This window comes from Saimiri boliviensis, chromosome 15 (assembly GCF_048565385.1).
Source record: "Saimiri boliviensis isolate mSaiBol1 chromosome 15, mSaiBol1.pri, whole genome shotgun sequence".
Taxonomy (NCBI): Eukaryota; Metazoa; Chordata; class Mammalia; order Primates; family Cebidae; genus Saimiri; species Saimiri boliviensis.
The window spans coordinates 26,427,879-26,444,337 of NC_133463.1; the positions used below are offsets into that span (position 1 = coordinate 26,427,879).

The following is a 16,459-nucleotide window of genomic DNA, read 5'->3' on the forward strand; positions in this document are numbered from 1 at the left end:
CATTTAGCTAAGGGGATGGGCTGTGCATTTAGAATAGGACGTGAAAAGTGCAAAATGCTCTCGGACTCAGATCGGATAAACCTCTTCTAGGCTGGCTTTCTCTTCGGAAGCCACAAGTTATTGATGTTTTCCCTAATTCAGAGCAGGCTCTCCCAGAATCTCTGACTCAGGCCAAGCCACCGTGCGGACCGCCCACCTGCAGGGGGCGCTCCGGGACCGTGGCAACAGGCCGCTCTGGCCCAGCGGGGACTCCGCCTGCCCCTGGCCGGCCCCTCCCCTTCGCCAGTCACCGCCGCCGCGTAGCTGCTGCTGTGTTTGCTGCTCGTTCGAGTCGCAGGTACCTGACCTCGGGCCCGTGAGCAGCGCCAGGGCGAGAGCCACTTGATACCTCCCGCAACGTCCCTGTAGGACTGGAGATCCAGTAGGCCTGGCCAAGGGTCCTGAGGGGAGAGGGCGCCCGAGCTCCCCGCACCTCCGCGGCGACTGGAGGGAGCCGGGCCGAGGAAGCGAGCGCGGGTTGGTGAGGGCGTCTTCGCGGTCTGTGTGTTCCCGAGGGTCGGGAGAGGCCTGCGAGGGTTCTCGTTTGTGCTTGCGGGTTATGGCTGTGGTCCCGGGAGCCCCTGGGCGGCGCTGGCTCGCGGTTAATCCGGGGGTGAGCGCGGAAGCCCCGCCGCAGGTCCAGCTGCTCGGCCGGGGCGAGACGGTGCTGTAGCGGCGTGGGCTTGGAGGAGCCCCGAGTCCAGGCGCCGGGACAAGCTGTTGGGGCGAGTGAGCTGTCCAGAATGGCACATGGCACCGGGGTGCCCGTGTTAAAAGGCAGGATTTGCACACCTTCCACTTAGGGCTCAGGTAATCGCAAACTTCCTCTCTTAATTGGCGTGCAATGCGGAGAAGCAGATCGTTCTTTCAGGTTTTCCCAACAGTACCTCAAGAGAAAAACATTTGTTTTTTAAAACGTTCCACGGTATTCGGAGTTGGCTACAGAACATCATAAAGAAAAAATATGCCATTGAATAGTAACACTTCTCACTCTTTAAAAAATGACAGTGGCACCTAGGAGGTTCTTAAAGAGCTGTAATATAGTGGTGTAGGGATTATTTTTATGTTCTAGTAATAGCTGTTTTCTTTATTTTTTTTTTTTTACATACGGAGTCTCGCTCTGTTGCCAGGCTGGAGTGCAATGGCGCCATCTCGGCTCACTGCACCCTCCGCCTCCTGGGTTCAAGCGATTATTCTGCCTCCGCTTCCCGAGCAGGTGGGCCTACAGGCGCCCACCACGCCCAGTTAAATTTTGTATTTTTAATAGAGACGGGGGTTTCACCATGTTGGCCAGGATGGTCTCGATCTCTTGACCTCATGATTCGCCCGCCTCGGCCTCCCACAGTGCTGGGATTACAGGTGTGAGCCACCGCACCCGGCCAGTAATAGCTGTTTTCAGTGATTGTTTTATGTCAGACATGGTGCCATTGCTTTTAATACTTGGCACCTTTATTTAATCCTTGAAGCAACCCTATCAGGTACCATTTCTATTATACAGATAAGGAAACTGAGCCGCCGAGAGTCTGACTTGTCCAAGGTCAGACAGCTAGCAAAGGCTGAGCGAGATTTGGCCTCATCTCCCTTACTTCAGTATCCCTGCTTCTGTTATCCAGCCAAACATGTAGTGCTAAGAGTTTTGTTTATCAATTAGATTTGTAGCCTGAACTGATTTTTCTCTGGCTTTTAGTTTTCATGGCTATATGCAGAAGCCCTATATGTAGTCCTTTTTAATTTAAAAGGAGTTTAATAAGAAAAATGTTAGCGTATTAAGGACTACAGTGATAATAAAGTTAAACTTGGACTGGGGTTCTCATTATGCCAGTACAATTTTGATTTGAAATAGAGATGGATTTATTTGGTTATTAACACACTTTATTACTTTTCTTCATTATTTATGTTTCCATACCATTTTTAGTGAGTTCACGTTGCCTTTGCAATATTATGATAGCAGGACCAGCGGGAAATCAAAGATTTTTCGATGACAGTAAGTTAATATTTTGCAGAATATAGGAAAGGCATTGAAGGCTGTGAAGTGATGAGGAATTTTTGGCAAGTTATTTAGAGCAAATTGTTTTACTTTGGAAAATAAAGGTTTCTCACAGTTCCTTGTCAAAAGGGGAAATTGTATTTCCCATTATGGAAAGAAGTTGGGTTTTGTAGTCCCAGACTTCTTAACCTTGTCTATTATAAATTTAAGAATTTCCATATTCGGCATTCACATAGCAAGCGTATGTTTAGTGCCTTCCATGGCCAGGCTCTGTTGTAAGCCCTCGGTATATGAAAGTGAACAAAATGAAGTCCTTGTCTTCCAGGAGCTAACATTGTCACTGGAAGAAGGTGGGGGTGGGAACAATAAACAACATTTGTGAAAGTTAAGATATCTCCAGTCACATGGTAACAGTTGCTAAGAAGAAAAATAAAGTAGCAAAAGGGGATAGGAAGCCCCAAGGAAGGGACAGGTGCAGTCTGGTGCCATGGAAAAGACTAGCAAAACGGAAGGTGTGGGGGACTGCCATGCAGCTATCTAGGGAAAGAGCATACCAAGCAAGGGCAAAAACCCAGAACCGGTGAGTCTTGTTGGAGGAACAGCAAGGGGGCCAGTGGCTTTGAGCACCTGGAGGGAAGGAGGATGAGACAAGGTCAGAGAGCTAATGGGCCCAGGTAAGGACTTTTGCTTTGACTCTTGAGTGAGAAGGGAGGTGGTTGGAGGGTTTTGAGCAGAGAAGTGAGGGGATCTGGATTAAGGTTTTCAAAAGATCACTACGGTTGCTGTGTTCAGAGTTGACTGTGAGGGCAAGGCTGGAAATAGGGAGACCTGTTAGGTTGATGCAGTAATTGAAGCCAGAGAGAATGGTGGCTTAGACCAGGTGGGTAGTAAGAGAGGCAGTAAGAAGCCTTCGTATTTTGAGTATCGCTGATAGGATTTGCTGATGGTTGGGATGTGCTGATGAGAGAAAGGGTGACGCATGACCCTGTGGCCTTTGTCCTGAGCTGTTGGAAGGCTTTTGTTACAGTGTACTTAGATGGAGAAGACTGAATGTGAAGGTAGGTGGAGCCAGTTTTAGTCAGGTTTGAGATGCCTGTTCAAGTGGGATTATGGAGACTGGAGTTGAGGAGAAAGGTCCAGCCGGAAATAGAAATTTGGGAGTCACTAAGGCAAGCTTGTCCAACCCAAATTTGTAAACGTTTTGAAAACATTCTAAGATTGTTTGCATTTTTGTTTTTAAGTTCATCAGCTGTTGTTAGTGTAACATATGTGTGGCCCAAGACAGTTCCTCCAATGTGGCCCAGGAAAGCCAAAAGTTTGGCCACCCCTGCATGGAAGGCTGGTATTTAAAGCCATGAGCCTACGAGATCTAGTGTAAGGAAATGAGGATTGAGCCCTAGGGCTCTCCATGTTCAGAAATTGGAGAGATGCACAATTACAAAGGAGACTGCAGAGGAGAGGCTTTTGAAGGTAGAAGGAAAAAGAGGCGAGTACCGAAGGCCAAATAAAGAGTGTTTCAGGGAGAAAGTAGCCAGCTGTGTCACCTCCTGCTGATTGACAAGTCAAGTGAGACGGAGACTAGGAGATGACCATTGGATTTAGTAATAGGAAGGTCTTTGGTGACCTTTGCAAGAGCACTTTCAGGAGACAGTGAGGAAGAAAACCTGGTTGGTGTGATTTCAACAGACAACAGGAGGAAAGGAATAGACTGCAACTACAGGCAGCTCTTTGGAAGAGGTTAGCTGCACATTTTTTGTATGTCAGTTATTTGAAAGCACTGTCGTAATTCCCATAGTAAATAATTTTTATTTCTTTTTTTTTTTTTTTTTTTTTTTTTTAGACGGAGTTTCGCTCTTCTTACCCAGGCTGGAGTGCAATGGCGCGATCTCGGCTCACCGCAACCTCCGCCTCCTGGGTTCAGGCAATTCTCCTGCCTCAGCCTCCCGAGTAGCTGGGATTACAGGCACGCGCCACCATGCCCAGCTAATTTTTTGTATTTTTAGTAGAGACGGGGTTTCACCGTGTTGACCAGGTTGGTCTCGATCTCTCGACCTTGTGATCCACCCGCCTCAGCCTCCCAAAGTGCTGGGATTACAGGCTTGAGCCACCGCGCCCGGCCAATAATTTTTATTTCTAATTTAAGCTACTGATTAATAGCTACTACACCTGGATTGTTTTATCAATGACTGGTGGAAATAAAATAGCTATACTACTGCTAATCATAATAATAACGTATACTTTCTCAACCAATAAAGCTCATCCCTTTTATGTAATGCATTTCAGAGCCCATAAAAAGGCTTGGGTGGGCTGGGTGCAGTGGCTCATGCCTATAATCCCAACACTGTGGGAGGCTGAGACTGGAGGATCTCTTGAGCTCATGAGTTCGAGACCAGCTTGGACAATATGGGGAGAGCTCATCTCTACAAAAAATGTAAAAATTAGCTGGGTGTGGTAGCACACACCTATGATCCCAGCTACTTGGAAGACTAAGGTGGAAGCATCTCATGGGCCCGGGAGATTGAGGTCACAGTGAGCCATGATTGAGCCACTGCATAGTTTGAAAAGGTAGTAAGTGTATAAAAAGAATGCAATTTTTATCTTAAGGCTTGAGTTCAGGTTCTTGTTTCTGCCCTCAGCAAGTTAATGTCCAAACCCAAATACAAAATAATCAAGGTATGCAGTAAAATACCAGATTTACACCATCCTGATTGGACAAATGTATCTTTTCCATAGCAAATACAGCCATCTGTTGCATTGCAGATGTAAAATGATTAGAATATTTCAAAGTTTAGGGCTATGTCTACGGATTTTTAAAATCCATTAATTTTATCTAAAAGATGACAGGTCCTTTATACATTGAAATCTGTTTTTTTGGTTTTTTTAGCTGAGGAAAATACGAAGTTGTTGCCTTTTGTTCTGTTCTTGTGTTTTTCTCTAGGAATTTTTCATGGTTTGGCTCTCCTTTCTAGTTCTCTTAGCTGTCATTTCACACATTCTTTGTAATTTTTTTCTTTTGAATAGCTTCTTAAGTTAGATCCTTCCATCACTGATTTCCTTACTGCTTGCAATTTGGATTTTAAATCTTTATTGTGTTTTTATTTAACTCATGGTCTTTTTTGTAAAAGTCTCAGTCTTCTAATACTATTTTTCCCCCACCCTGAGTTCTTAATTTTTCGTATGTCACTGAGAGCACAGTGTTTTTCTGGATTTTTTTTCAGTTTCTCATTGTAAATAATTCTCAGTGGTATGCTTTTCTTCTTTGCTTCTGGTGTAGAATTTTTTTCAGACTCCATGTTGACTTTCTTTTGTTTTTTATCCTTTAAAAATGAAAGAACTTTTGAGACTATAACCATAATATTGAATTTGTTATACTAGTACCATTCTACTAAAGATTTTTTTCTAGATTTCCTATAAGGAAAATAGAGAATTGGGTTTTGTCTAGGCATTCTATAAAAGACACTATTGTGATGTTTGTAAAAGATTTCTATTTAAAATAACTTTATTTTTTTTTTTTTTTTTTTTTTTTTTGAGAAGGAGTTTCGCTCTTGTTACCCAGGCTGGAGTGCAATGGCGCGATCTCAGCTCACCACAACCTCTGCCTCCTGGGTTCAGGCAATTCTCCTGCCTCAGCCTCCTGAGTAGCTGGGATTACAGGCACGCACCACCATGCCCAGCTGATTTTTTGTATTTTTAGTAGAGACGGGGTTTCACCATGTTGACCAGGATGGTCTCGAACTCTCGACCTCATGATCCACCCGCCTCGGCCTCCCAAAGTGCTGAGATTACAGGCTTGAGCCACCGCGCCCGGCAATAACTTTCATTTTTATTAGAACTTAGGTTTATGGTTATGTCTTGGTGATAAGTACTTTTTTTTTTTTTTTTTTTGGAGATAGAGTCTCACTCTGTCACCCAGGCTGTAGTGTAGTGGCACAATCTCGGCTCACTGCAACCTCTGCCTCCCAGGTTCAAACTATTCTTCTGCCTCAGCCTGGTGAGTAGCTGAGACCACAGACACATGCCACCACACGTGGCCAATTTTATTTTTAGTGGAGATGGGATTTCACCATGTTGGCCAGACTGGTCTTGAACCTGACCTCAAGTGATCTGCTTCGGCCTCTCAAAGTGCTGAGATTACAGGCATGAGCCACTGCGCCCAGCTAAGTACTTTTTTTTTCCTTGTGTTTTGTTTGAGATGGGGTTTGGCTCTGTTGCCCAGGCTGGAGTGCAGTGGCACAATCATGCTTGAATACACTCTCCACCTCTTGGGCTCATGTGATCCTCCTGCCTAGGCCTTGAGTAGCTGGGACAATAGGCAGATACCGCCATGCAAAGTAATTGTTTTGTACAGATGGGCTTTTACTGTGTTGCCTAGGCTGGTCTAGAATTTCTGGGCTCAAGTGATCTTCTTGCTTCAGATTCCCAAAAGTGCTGGGACTACAGGTGTGAGTCACTCCACCCAGCCAAGTACTTTGTAAAATTAAACTGGTAAACAGACATTAGAATTACCAATGTAAACTTTAAAACCAAAATCAGTTACAAAGGAATCATTATTTTCCAAATTAGATACTTTCTAAAGTGCTATTCAGGTTTTCTGAAGCTTCCCTTCATTAACAGGGATAGAACTCCACCAAATTGGTGTTTAGAAACCTTAAATAATGTAATGTCTGACTTGCCAGTACACTGTTAGAGAAACAATTCCAAGACTAAAACATGTTGAATAAACAGGAGGTATACACTAATTTGATTTACAAATGGACAGCTTTCCTGTCTGTAGCTCTCTCGTGGTGCTTTAAACACACATATGCCATAGAAATCCTATCCAGTAAGTGATATTTTTAATAAATTTCTAAATACAATCAAAAGATTTGTGCACATTATTATTTAGGTACGGTGCCGAGTAAATCAGAAACAAATGCAAGAGCAGAAATGGTTTATTTAGCTGCCTTTCCATATTGGATTTTTATGACATGAGATACTCTGTATTTTATTTTTTAAGCTAAACATATTAAAACTAGCCAAATAACCTATATATTTTTTAATTAAATTATGATGCCTTTTTTTCTTAGCCTAAGTTTTGTTTTGTTTTGGTTTTTGTTTGTTCATTTGTTTTTGAGATGGTGTTTCGTTCTGTCTCCCAGGCTAAAATGCAGTGATGCAACCTCAGCTCACTAAATCCTCCGTCTCCTGGGTTGAAGGGATTCTCCTCTCTCAGCCTCCTGAGTAGCTGTGACTACAGGCACATGCCACCACACCCAGCTAATTTTTGTGTTTTTAATGGAGATGAGGTTTCACCATGTTGCCTAGGCTGGTCTCAGACTCCTGACCTCAAGTGCTCTAGAGCCTCAGCCTCTCAAAGTACTGGAATTACAGACCTGAGCACTGTGCCAGGCCCGCTTAAGTTTAATTTAAAAAAAAAAAAATGTTCTGAATGTGACTTTGTTTAAACAGTTTATATAGACATTTTAACTTTGATGGCAGTTTTATCAGTCAGTTTTTTCCGCTAGCCCAGCAGTACTGGGCTTTAATTTAAATCTGCCTCTCTGCCTTAGGAGAGCCTCAGTCTTTTGTCTGTATTTTACCCATTGACTGTTAATGCTAATTTTTTTCTTTTTTTTTTGAGACAGAGTTTCGCTCTTGTTACCCAGGCTGGAGTGCAATGGCGCAATCTCTGCTCACCTCTGCCTCCTGGGTTCAGGCAATTCTCCTGCCTCAGCCTCCTGAATAGCTGGGATTACAGGCACGTGCCACCATGCCCAGCTGATTTTTTGTATTTTTAGTAGAGATGGGGTTTCACCATGTTGACCAGGATGGTCTCGATCTCTTGACCTCGTGATCCACCCACCTCGGCCTCCCAAAGTGCTGGGATTACAGGCTTGAGCCACCGTACCCGGTCTTTTTTTTTTTTTTTTAAACACATCTGAAACTGTAGATTGCTTATAAAAGAGTTTTTCCATAATAGGGTTATTTTTATTTCACTTGTTTATTCAGAATATCTTTTTAACTTGTTCTTCAGGTTATCTCCTCAATCAGTTCCTAGAATTTACCCAGCCCTCAGTCAGTGTTCAAGCTCCTATGCTGAACCTGAGATTTCTTAGGCCTTAATTCAACTCCTTCTCACAGAGTTAAGTATCAGTGGACTTCACCCTTCCTTTGACCTTTGTCTTTTGCTGAAACATGTACCACAAACAATATTTTTTTTTCCTTTTTAGGAAGCAATAACAGAAGCATGTGAGTGGAAATCAAATAGTAATGACCACTTCAGATTCTGTGTCATTTATATTTTGTTCTAAGTAACAGAAAACCTAATTCAAACTGTCTTAAAAAGATACTTTATTGATACCTATAATATGAAAAGCTCAGGGCTTGGCCCTGTTTATCTGTTCTGCCTCACACTGTATACTTGCTGTCTATGAAATATATATCAGAATGACAAAAACAATTTAAATGTCTCATTTACTCATCATATTTTTAGAAAAATAAAGTGAATGTATTTCTCTGGCATTCCAAGCAGAGTTTTATTGGACTGGTCACTTGCTCACCTTTAAATAAACCTCTATAGCTAGGGGAATGTGATATGTTACATGGCTTTAAATAATGAAGATTGACCCCTTCAAAGCATATGAGCAGTGAAAAGTGATAGAGTTGGAAACCAATGGAACAGGTAGGAATGGAGTCTAGTTAGGCAGTGGACATCTGAGGGAATTAAAAACACATAGTTGATTTTCAGTCAAAATAATATATTAATGTTTGGGCACATGGCAATAATTGATGTTAAGGAAAAAAAAAAAAAAGCTCCACAATGTAGTCAGAATAGTAACCATCTCTATAGAGTACAAGCACAAAGTAATGAGTGAGGCTAGAGCTGCTTTGGAATTGGCCAAAATAGAAATCATGAAATATCTAATCTCAGACCAAAAGAAATTAAATTAGAATTTGATAATGGAAAGATAGCCAGAAAATCGCTGAATACTTAGAGATTAACACATTTGTAAATAGCATAAGTCAAAGAAGAAATCTCTACAGAAATTAATAAATATTTTGAACTAAATGAAAGTGAAAACATAGCCTGACATTTGTGGGATATAGCAAAAGCAGTGCTTAGAGGAGGAAAATTTAAAGCATTGAATGCATGTATTGGAAAAGAAAGATCCAAAATCAATAATCTAAAGCTTCTACCTTATGAAACTAGAAAAAGAAGAGCAAATTAAACCCAAAGTAAGTAGAAGAAAAGAAATAAGAATTAGAACAGAAATTAATAAAACTGAAAATGATAAATCAGTAGAGAAAATCAGTGAAACCAAAAGCTGGTTCTTTTTTTTTTTTTTTTTTTTGAGACGGAGTTTCGCTCTTGTTACCCAGGCTGGAGTGCAATGGCGCGATCTCGGCTCGCCGCAACCTCCACCTCCTGGGTTCAGACAATTCTCCTGCCTCAGCCTCCTGAGTAGCTGGGATTACAGGCACGACCACCATGCCCAGCTAATTTTTTTGTATTTTTGGTAGAGACGGGGTTTCACTATGTTGACCAGTATGGTCTCGATCTCTTGACCTCGTGATCCACCCGCCTCGGCCTCCCAAAGTGCTGGGATTACAGGCTTGAGCCACCGCACCCAGCCCAAGCTGGTTCTTTTAAAAGATCCATAAAATCACTAAGCCTCTAGCCAGACTATGAAAAGAGAGGACATATATTGCTAATATCAGAAATGAGAGAGGACATCACTAGAGATCCCATGGACATTAAAAGGATAACAAAGGAGTACTATGAACAACTCTCTGCCCACAAATTTGATAACATAGATGAAATTCAATTCTTTGAAAAGCACAATCTACCAAAATTCACACAAAAAGAAATAAACCATCTGAATAGGCCTGTATTCATTCGAGAAATTTAATAAAAAATCCATAACCTGGCAAATACTTGAGCCCAGAAAGAAAATAACAAAATTAAAAAAAAAAAAAAAAAAATCTATGACCTAAAACAGGATCAGGCCCAGGTGGGTTCACTGGTGAATTCTGCTGGACATTGTTTAAATTTTCTCCATTTTTATATGGTTTCTTTTAAAATGTTTCACTTTATTCTTTTCCTAATTTATATTAGAATGACAATGTATGTTTAACACTTGTATTTTTATAAATTTATGGTTTTTTTAATGTTCTGAAATGTTACTGATTTTTTACTTCAAATGTGTTGAACGTTTAACTTCTTAAAACATTCCAGGCTGGGCACAGTGGCTCACACCTGTAGTCCTAGCATTTTGGGAGGCCAAAGCAGGAGGGTCACTTGAGCCCAGGAGTTTGAGGCCAGCCTGGGCAACATAGTGAGACCCCCATCTCTTAAAAAAAATCAGAATTAAAAAAAATAATATAGCCAGTATTCATGCTAGTGTTCCCATGTTGGATAAGTGTGAAATAACCCAAGCTATTATTTTGCTTTCCAATTGCTATTGTATTTCTTTTCTATTTTTTTTTTTTCATTTCTGGGTAGATTTTAAAAAAATTTTTTTAATTAAAAAAATTCTTATTTCTAAAAATTTTTGTGGATACATAGGTGTATGTCATATTGTATTTCTATCTAATATGTACCTGCTTATGGAAGGAGTCAACAAATGTTTCTAAATATTCCTATTTCTTGGACCTTAAAAGATGTTCAAGAAGTAGTCATATGAACATGGTTGCTTTTTAAATGTGATATCAGTTTTATTGGTACCCCTTTGGGCCATACATTTTTAGTTTATATTTTTTGGCCACCATCAGTGAATGTCTTCACTTTCATTGTCATTATTTAAGCATTTACACTGACTTCCAGGCTCTACTGAAAGATTTGTTTGAATGCATAATTTACTTTTGGACTATACATTCACTTAACAGAAAACATACAGATTGAGCACTTAGTATGTAATAGATAATGCGAGATACTGTGGATAGTGTGGAACAAGACAAACTCATGTCTTCAAAGTTTACTTTCAAACTGGGGAGATGTACAATACGTGAATCAGCACGTAAATGAGAAAATTATAGATCGTGATGAGAATGCCAACAAAGGAAGCAGGGTGATGTGAAAAGTAACATGGGGAGAAGTAGGTGACATTTGAACTGAGACCTGAGTGATGAGAATGAGCCAGCCAGTCTTCATCCAGGTGAAGCACATACCAGCGGAAAGAAAAGTAAGTGCACCCTTGAGGCAGGAAGGAGCTTCAGGGAATGTAAAGGAGTCAAGTAGGAGTGGAGTACGGAAAGCAAGAAGGGGAAATGGTTAAAGATGAAATTGGAGGGCTAGGCAGGAACAAATCAAAATTATTCCCAATTTCCCTAGTATTTGCTACAGAACAAATAACAAAATATTAAATGGTTTTGAGATTGAGAATAAGAATTAGAAGGAAAGTAAGGTTTGTAGTTTCTAGCAATCAGTTTTAATTGATAGTGTTTAAACAAAAACACCTGCTTATTGAAGACATTTCCTGGAAAGCAGCAAATCGGAAGAGCCATGTAGCTATTAAATCTTAAGATCCATAGTCGTTGACCATTCTTTCCCATGTTAGTCACAATGGGCAGGTCTCTGGGCAGTTTGTGAAAACAGCTCCATGGGAAACTGATACAGGAACTTGTCATCCTCTATTCCTAGTTCTGAAAGATTATCCAGAATTCTGAGTACACACATGTAAACTGAGCCAACTCAGACTCACCATTTTAATAGGAGAGGCTGTGTTTAGAGGCTAGGGCTCAGTCAGAAAGAGAATTGCCGTAATTCATTGTGTTCTGCTTAAAATGATGCTCTACTGAAGAAGTTATCTGGACTGCTGATTGAGCTCTGCTTTAGAATATTGGTGTCTTCCACTTCTTGCCCCACCCCTTCCTAATTAGCAGCATGAGGAAAGTGCTAGCCAGAAGTTACAGCTTCTGCCTATAATCCTTTCTTTATCTCTGTCCTCATAAACTAGGCTAGAAAATCTGGGGGCAGGGAATCCCTGTTTTTCTTTCGTGAACCTGGAGCCATTTCTAAGCATGTACTTCCTACTTTCTTTTCAAAAAAGATGCCTTCCCCAAATAGGTTACCCCCAGTCCAGGAAAAGAGCCACAGATTCCCTTTAAAGCCTCATACACTTCTCAACTCCCTTAAATATAAGAGTATTTATTTCCTTGATACCAGAGGTCTCAGCATTAAATTAACATTTCCAGTGGAGAGAGAAGAAATACATCTAATGCCCCACATGTGAGTCATCTACTCCGTTGTTTCGTGTCTGTTCTACAAACATTTCTCAGTCATTTCGTGTCTATTCTACAAACATGCCATTTTAGAAACACTGTTTGGCTAAGTCATCTCCTTAGTCGGCTGTCTGGTTGTCTTTTGTTGTATATCCTTCTTATTTATGAGTTCCCCTGGAAGTCAGAGTGAGTGAGGTGGGATGTGGGTCTAATAAGGATACATAAGGAATTCTGAATTTTAAAGGTTTACCTAGGCCGTAAATGTACATATGATAAGTGTAGACTAGAGTGATTTTCATAGCTTCACACACAATCAGACCTCACCTTAGAGAAGTCCACTAGATCCTCTGGGGTTTTATAGCATAGGGAGGAGGGCCCTTGTCCACCCACTGTAATTATGTGTTTTGTGTGAAGGATGCAGTACATGCTTGCACCCATCTAGCACATAATCTAGAGCTTGGAAAGGAACAAATTACAATAGAATTGTGAAAAATAAACTATTATGTTGAAGATGATGTACAGTAATACATTGCTTAATGACAGGCACACACATTCTGAGAAATGTACCATTAGATGATTTCATGGTTGTGTAAACATTGTAGACTGTACTTACTACACAAACCTAGATAGCAGAGCCTACTGCACACCCAGGCCATATGGTATGGCCTATTGTTCTTAGGCTACAAACCTATACAGGTTGTTACTCCACTGAAGACTGTAGGCAGTTTTAACACTGTGGTAAATATTCGTGTATCTAAACATAGAAAAGTTACAGTAAGAATACTGTATTCTGATCTTATGGGATCATCTTCATATATGCATTGTTGACCAAAATGTGATTATGCAGTGCATGACTGCAGTTTATATTTTGACAGTGAATCGTGAATAGGACTAGAGCCTGTGGGGATGAGGGGTAGCGTGTAAAGTAGCAAAGTCACAGCCTTTTTGGTCTTAGTGCCCTTCTTTGTAAAATTATGGGATTGAGTTAAATGATGTTGGATGGCCCTTCCAGCTCTAGAATTTTATGGAAATACAGTCATGTATGACATGGGCATGTAATAGGCTACATCCTCTAGATTTGTGTAAGAACCTAAGGACATCCTGTGATGTTCACATAACGGTGAAAGCACCTGACAATGCAGTTCTCAGAACATATCCCCATCATTAAGTGACACATGACGACTACACTTAAGTTTCTTGTAAGAATACAATCTCATACCTTCAAACTTACTTAGGGTGAAGTCTGGTTTAAATTTTGCAGACTATTTAGAAAATAAGGAATATTTTGCAAAAACTGCAATTCTTATATTTCGAAACAACACAATAAATGAATAAGTTAGAACGCCATTTAGTAGCACTTTTAAAGTCCCCTAAGGTGGGTTTAATGAGGTTTAGATTTCTGGATAGGCCTGTAATCATATGTTTGCTTTTAATTTTCTTTTTTTTTTTTTTGAGACGGAGTTTCGCTCTTGTTACCCCAGGTTGGCGTGCAATGGCGCGATCTCGGCTCACCGCAACCTCCGCCTCCTGGGTTCAGGCAATTCTCCTGCCTCAGCCTCCTGAGTAGCTGGGATTACAGGCACACGCCACCATGCCCAGCTAATTTTTTGTATTTTTAGTAGAGATGGGGTTTCACCATGTTGACCGGGATGGTCTCGATCTCTTCACCTCGTGATCCACCCGCCTCGGCCTCCCAAAGTGCTGGGATTAGAGGCTGAGCCACCGCGCCCGGCCTTGCTTTTAATTTTCTTGATAAACTTTTTTTAAAAGGAAAATTGAACTTCATCCCAACTTTGGATTTTTACAAATTCACAGTTAGAATTATGGTAAATAACTGCAAGATGGCACAGAGAAACTTCAGAGGTACCATCATCTCCCTTTATGCCATACTAGATGCTGAAGTTGAACCTGAAGCCTACACAGGCCACAAGGTGGCACCCTTAGGCCATATAAATAAAGTGCTGTTGCAACTAGAAAAAACCATTTTAAAGAATCAACTATTATGTAATGATAGATTATAAACTGGAAACCTTCTGAGGAGGAAGTCCCTTGCTAAGAATTTTAAACATGGTAAAATTACATAGTAGAGAATTACATTCTATGATTTTAATATCTTAGAATGAAATAAAATATCCAAAATAACCACTGTTCCTTTTGTGAACAATTAATTTAACCTTTGCTAAAAGGTTGCTAAAAGTTGAATTGTAACTAACTTTAATAATGCAAACAAATAATAATCAATATAAATATTGCCAGAAATATATTAGAAATCCCTGTTTGGTGTTTTTTGATTTCCTGTTGGAGAAAGAAAAATCTAGGTGTTTTCTTGTTATCCCAGCCAGTAAGAAGTACTTGAGAATAATTAGTCTAAGAATTTAGTCACCTGTGAAGTAGAAGACTTTTCCAAAAATATTTTATTTCTATTTTCCCACACTTTACAAAGCTTACTTTGTATGAGATGATTACAAAGAGTTAATTTGGCCGGGCGCGGTGGCTCAAGCCTGTAATCTCAGCACTTTGGGAGGCCGAGGCGGGTGGATCACGAGGTCAAGAGATCGAGACCATCCCAGTCAATATGGTGAAACCCCGTCTCTACTAAAAATACAAAAAATTAGCTGGGCATGGTGGCGCGTGCCTGTAATCCCAGCTACTCAGGAGGCTGAGGCAGGAGAATTGCCTGAACCCAGGAGGCGGAGGTTGCGGTGAGCCAAGATCGCGCCATTGCACTCCAGCCTGGGTAACAAGAGCGAAACTCCGTCTCAATAAATAAATAAAAAAATAAATAAATAAAAGAGTTAATTTGGCTTATGTGTACTAGACTATTTTCTATAAAGTAAAAGACATTTCCAGGTATTGTTTCTAAAGTTTAAGAAGAAGTTCACTTTGAATGAAATAATTTATAAAGAGTTATATAGAATGTGCACACTAGACTAATGTTCTCCCTTATGTTATGTTTGATGAATTCATCAAACAAAAAATCTTATGAAACTTAGTGACTTTTTTTTTTTTGAGACGGAGTTTCGCTCTTGTTACCCAGGCTGGAGTGCAATGGCGCGATCTCGGCTCACCGCAACCTCCGCCTCCTGGGCTCAGGCAATTCTCCTGCCTCAGCCTCCTGAGTAGCTGAGATTACAGGCACGCGCCACCATGCCCAGCTAATTTTTTGTATTTTTAGTAGAGACGGGGTTTCACCATGTTGACCAGGATGGTCTCGATCTCTTGACCTTGTGATCCACCCGTCTCGGCCTCCCAAAGTGCTGGGATTACAGGCTTGAGCCACCGCGCCCGGCTGACTTTTTTTTTTTAACTCATGAAATGAGTGTAATGATAGTATGCATGTACCTTGTAGGGTTTCTATGAGGGTTAAGTGAGTTATTACAGGAAAAACACTTATAACTGTGCCTGCAATATAACTTAATAAATGTAGAATATTGTGTATCACAACTGTTGCCCAGCAATTATTTGCATAGTAATAGCAGACATAACAAGATTTTTTTTTTCTGCTTTCATTAAGCTTAGTTCCAGAAGAACACATAAACAAGAAAAAATTTTTTCTGTTTTAATTAAGCTTAGTTCCAGAAGAACATCGGCTAAGTAATATCTGACTGAGTCTTAATTATTATATGAACTTAACACAATGAACTAGCCTTTTTGTTGTTTTTGTACAAACAGGGTCTCGCTTTGTGGTCCAAGCTAGTCTCGAACTCCTGGGCTCAAGCAATCCTCCCACCTCGGCCTCCCAAACACTGGGATTATAGGTGTGAGCCACTGCACCTGGCTAGGGGCCTTTCTTTAAGTATCATTCTGTAATTCATATACTTCAAATTAACCTCACCTTTACTGTATTAATAGTTTTAATTATGAAATTATTGATAGCTTTGTATTGAAGACATCACAGAATTAAGAATTTTAGATACAACCACATTAGATTAAAATGTTGGAAATACCACAAAATGTGTTTGCTACAAAGTTGGATATAAAATAAAAATATATCTGTGTATAGTAGATCCACATCTGCCTAGAAGTTGCTCCAAAAATTTGAACTTCTGTTATTTTTGAGCCTTGGAAATCAAACTCAGAAGGTTCTGCTTATAAATTTCTTTCTTCTAATGTTCTTCATAGTACTGGAATATCCTAAAAGGCTACTGTTCTTAATTCTTTCTTTTATTTTCTTCTTACAGAAAGAGAGTAACCCTTTTCCTTTTTTAAAGAATCCAAGTAAATATTCACATA

At 40.4% G+C, this 16,459-nt stretch overlaps 1 protein-coding gene across 7 annotated transcripts in view; it reads left to right on the top strand.

Moving 5' to 3' along the window:
• Nucleotides 1-249: 249 nt before the first annotated feature.
• The window catches only part of ANKRD46 (ankyrin repeat domain 46), a 35,487-nt gene continuing 19,277 nt past the window's right edge, over nucleotides 250-16,459 (top strand). For 2 of the 7 annotated variants that reach the window (XM_074386800.1, XM_074386801.1), the window contains exon 1: nucleotides 272-421. The gene's annotated coding sequence lies outside the window, so the exon portion shown is untranslated. The other 5 variants (XM_010330864.2, XM_010330865.2, XM_003943023.2 and 2 more) reach the window with 4 other exon arrangements.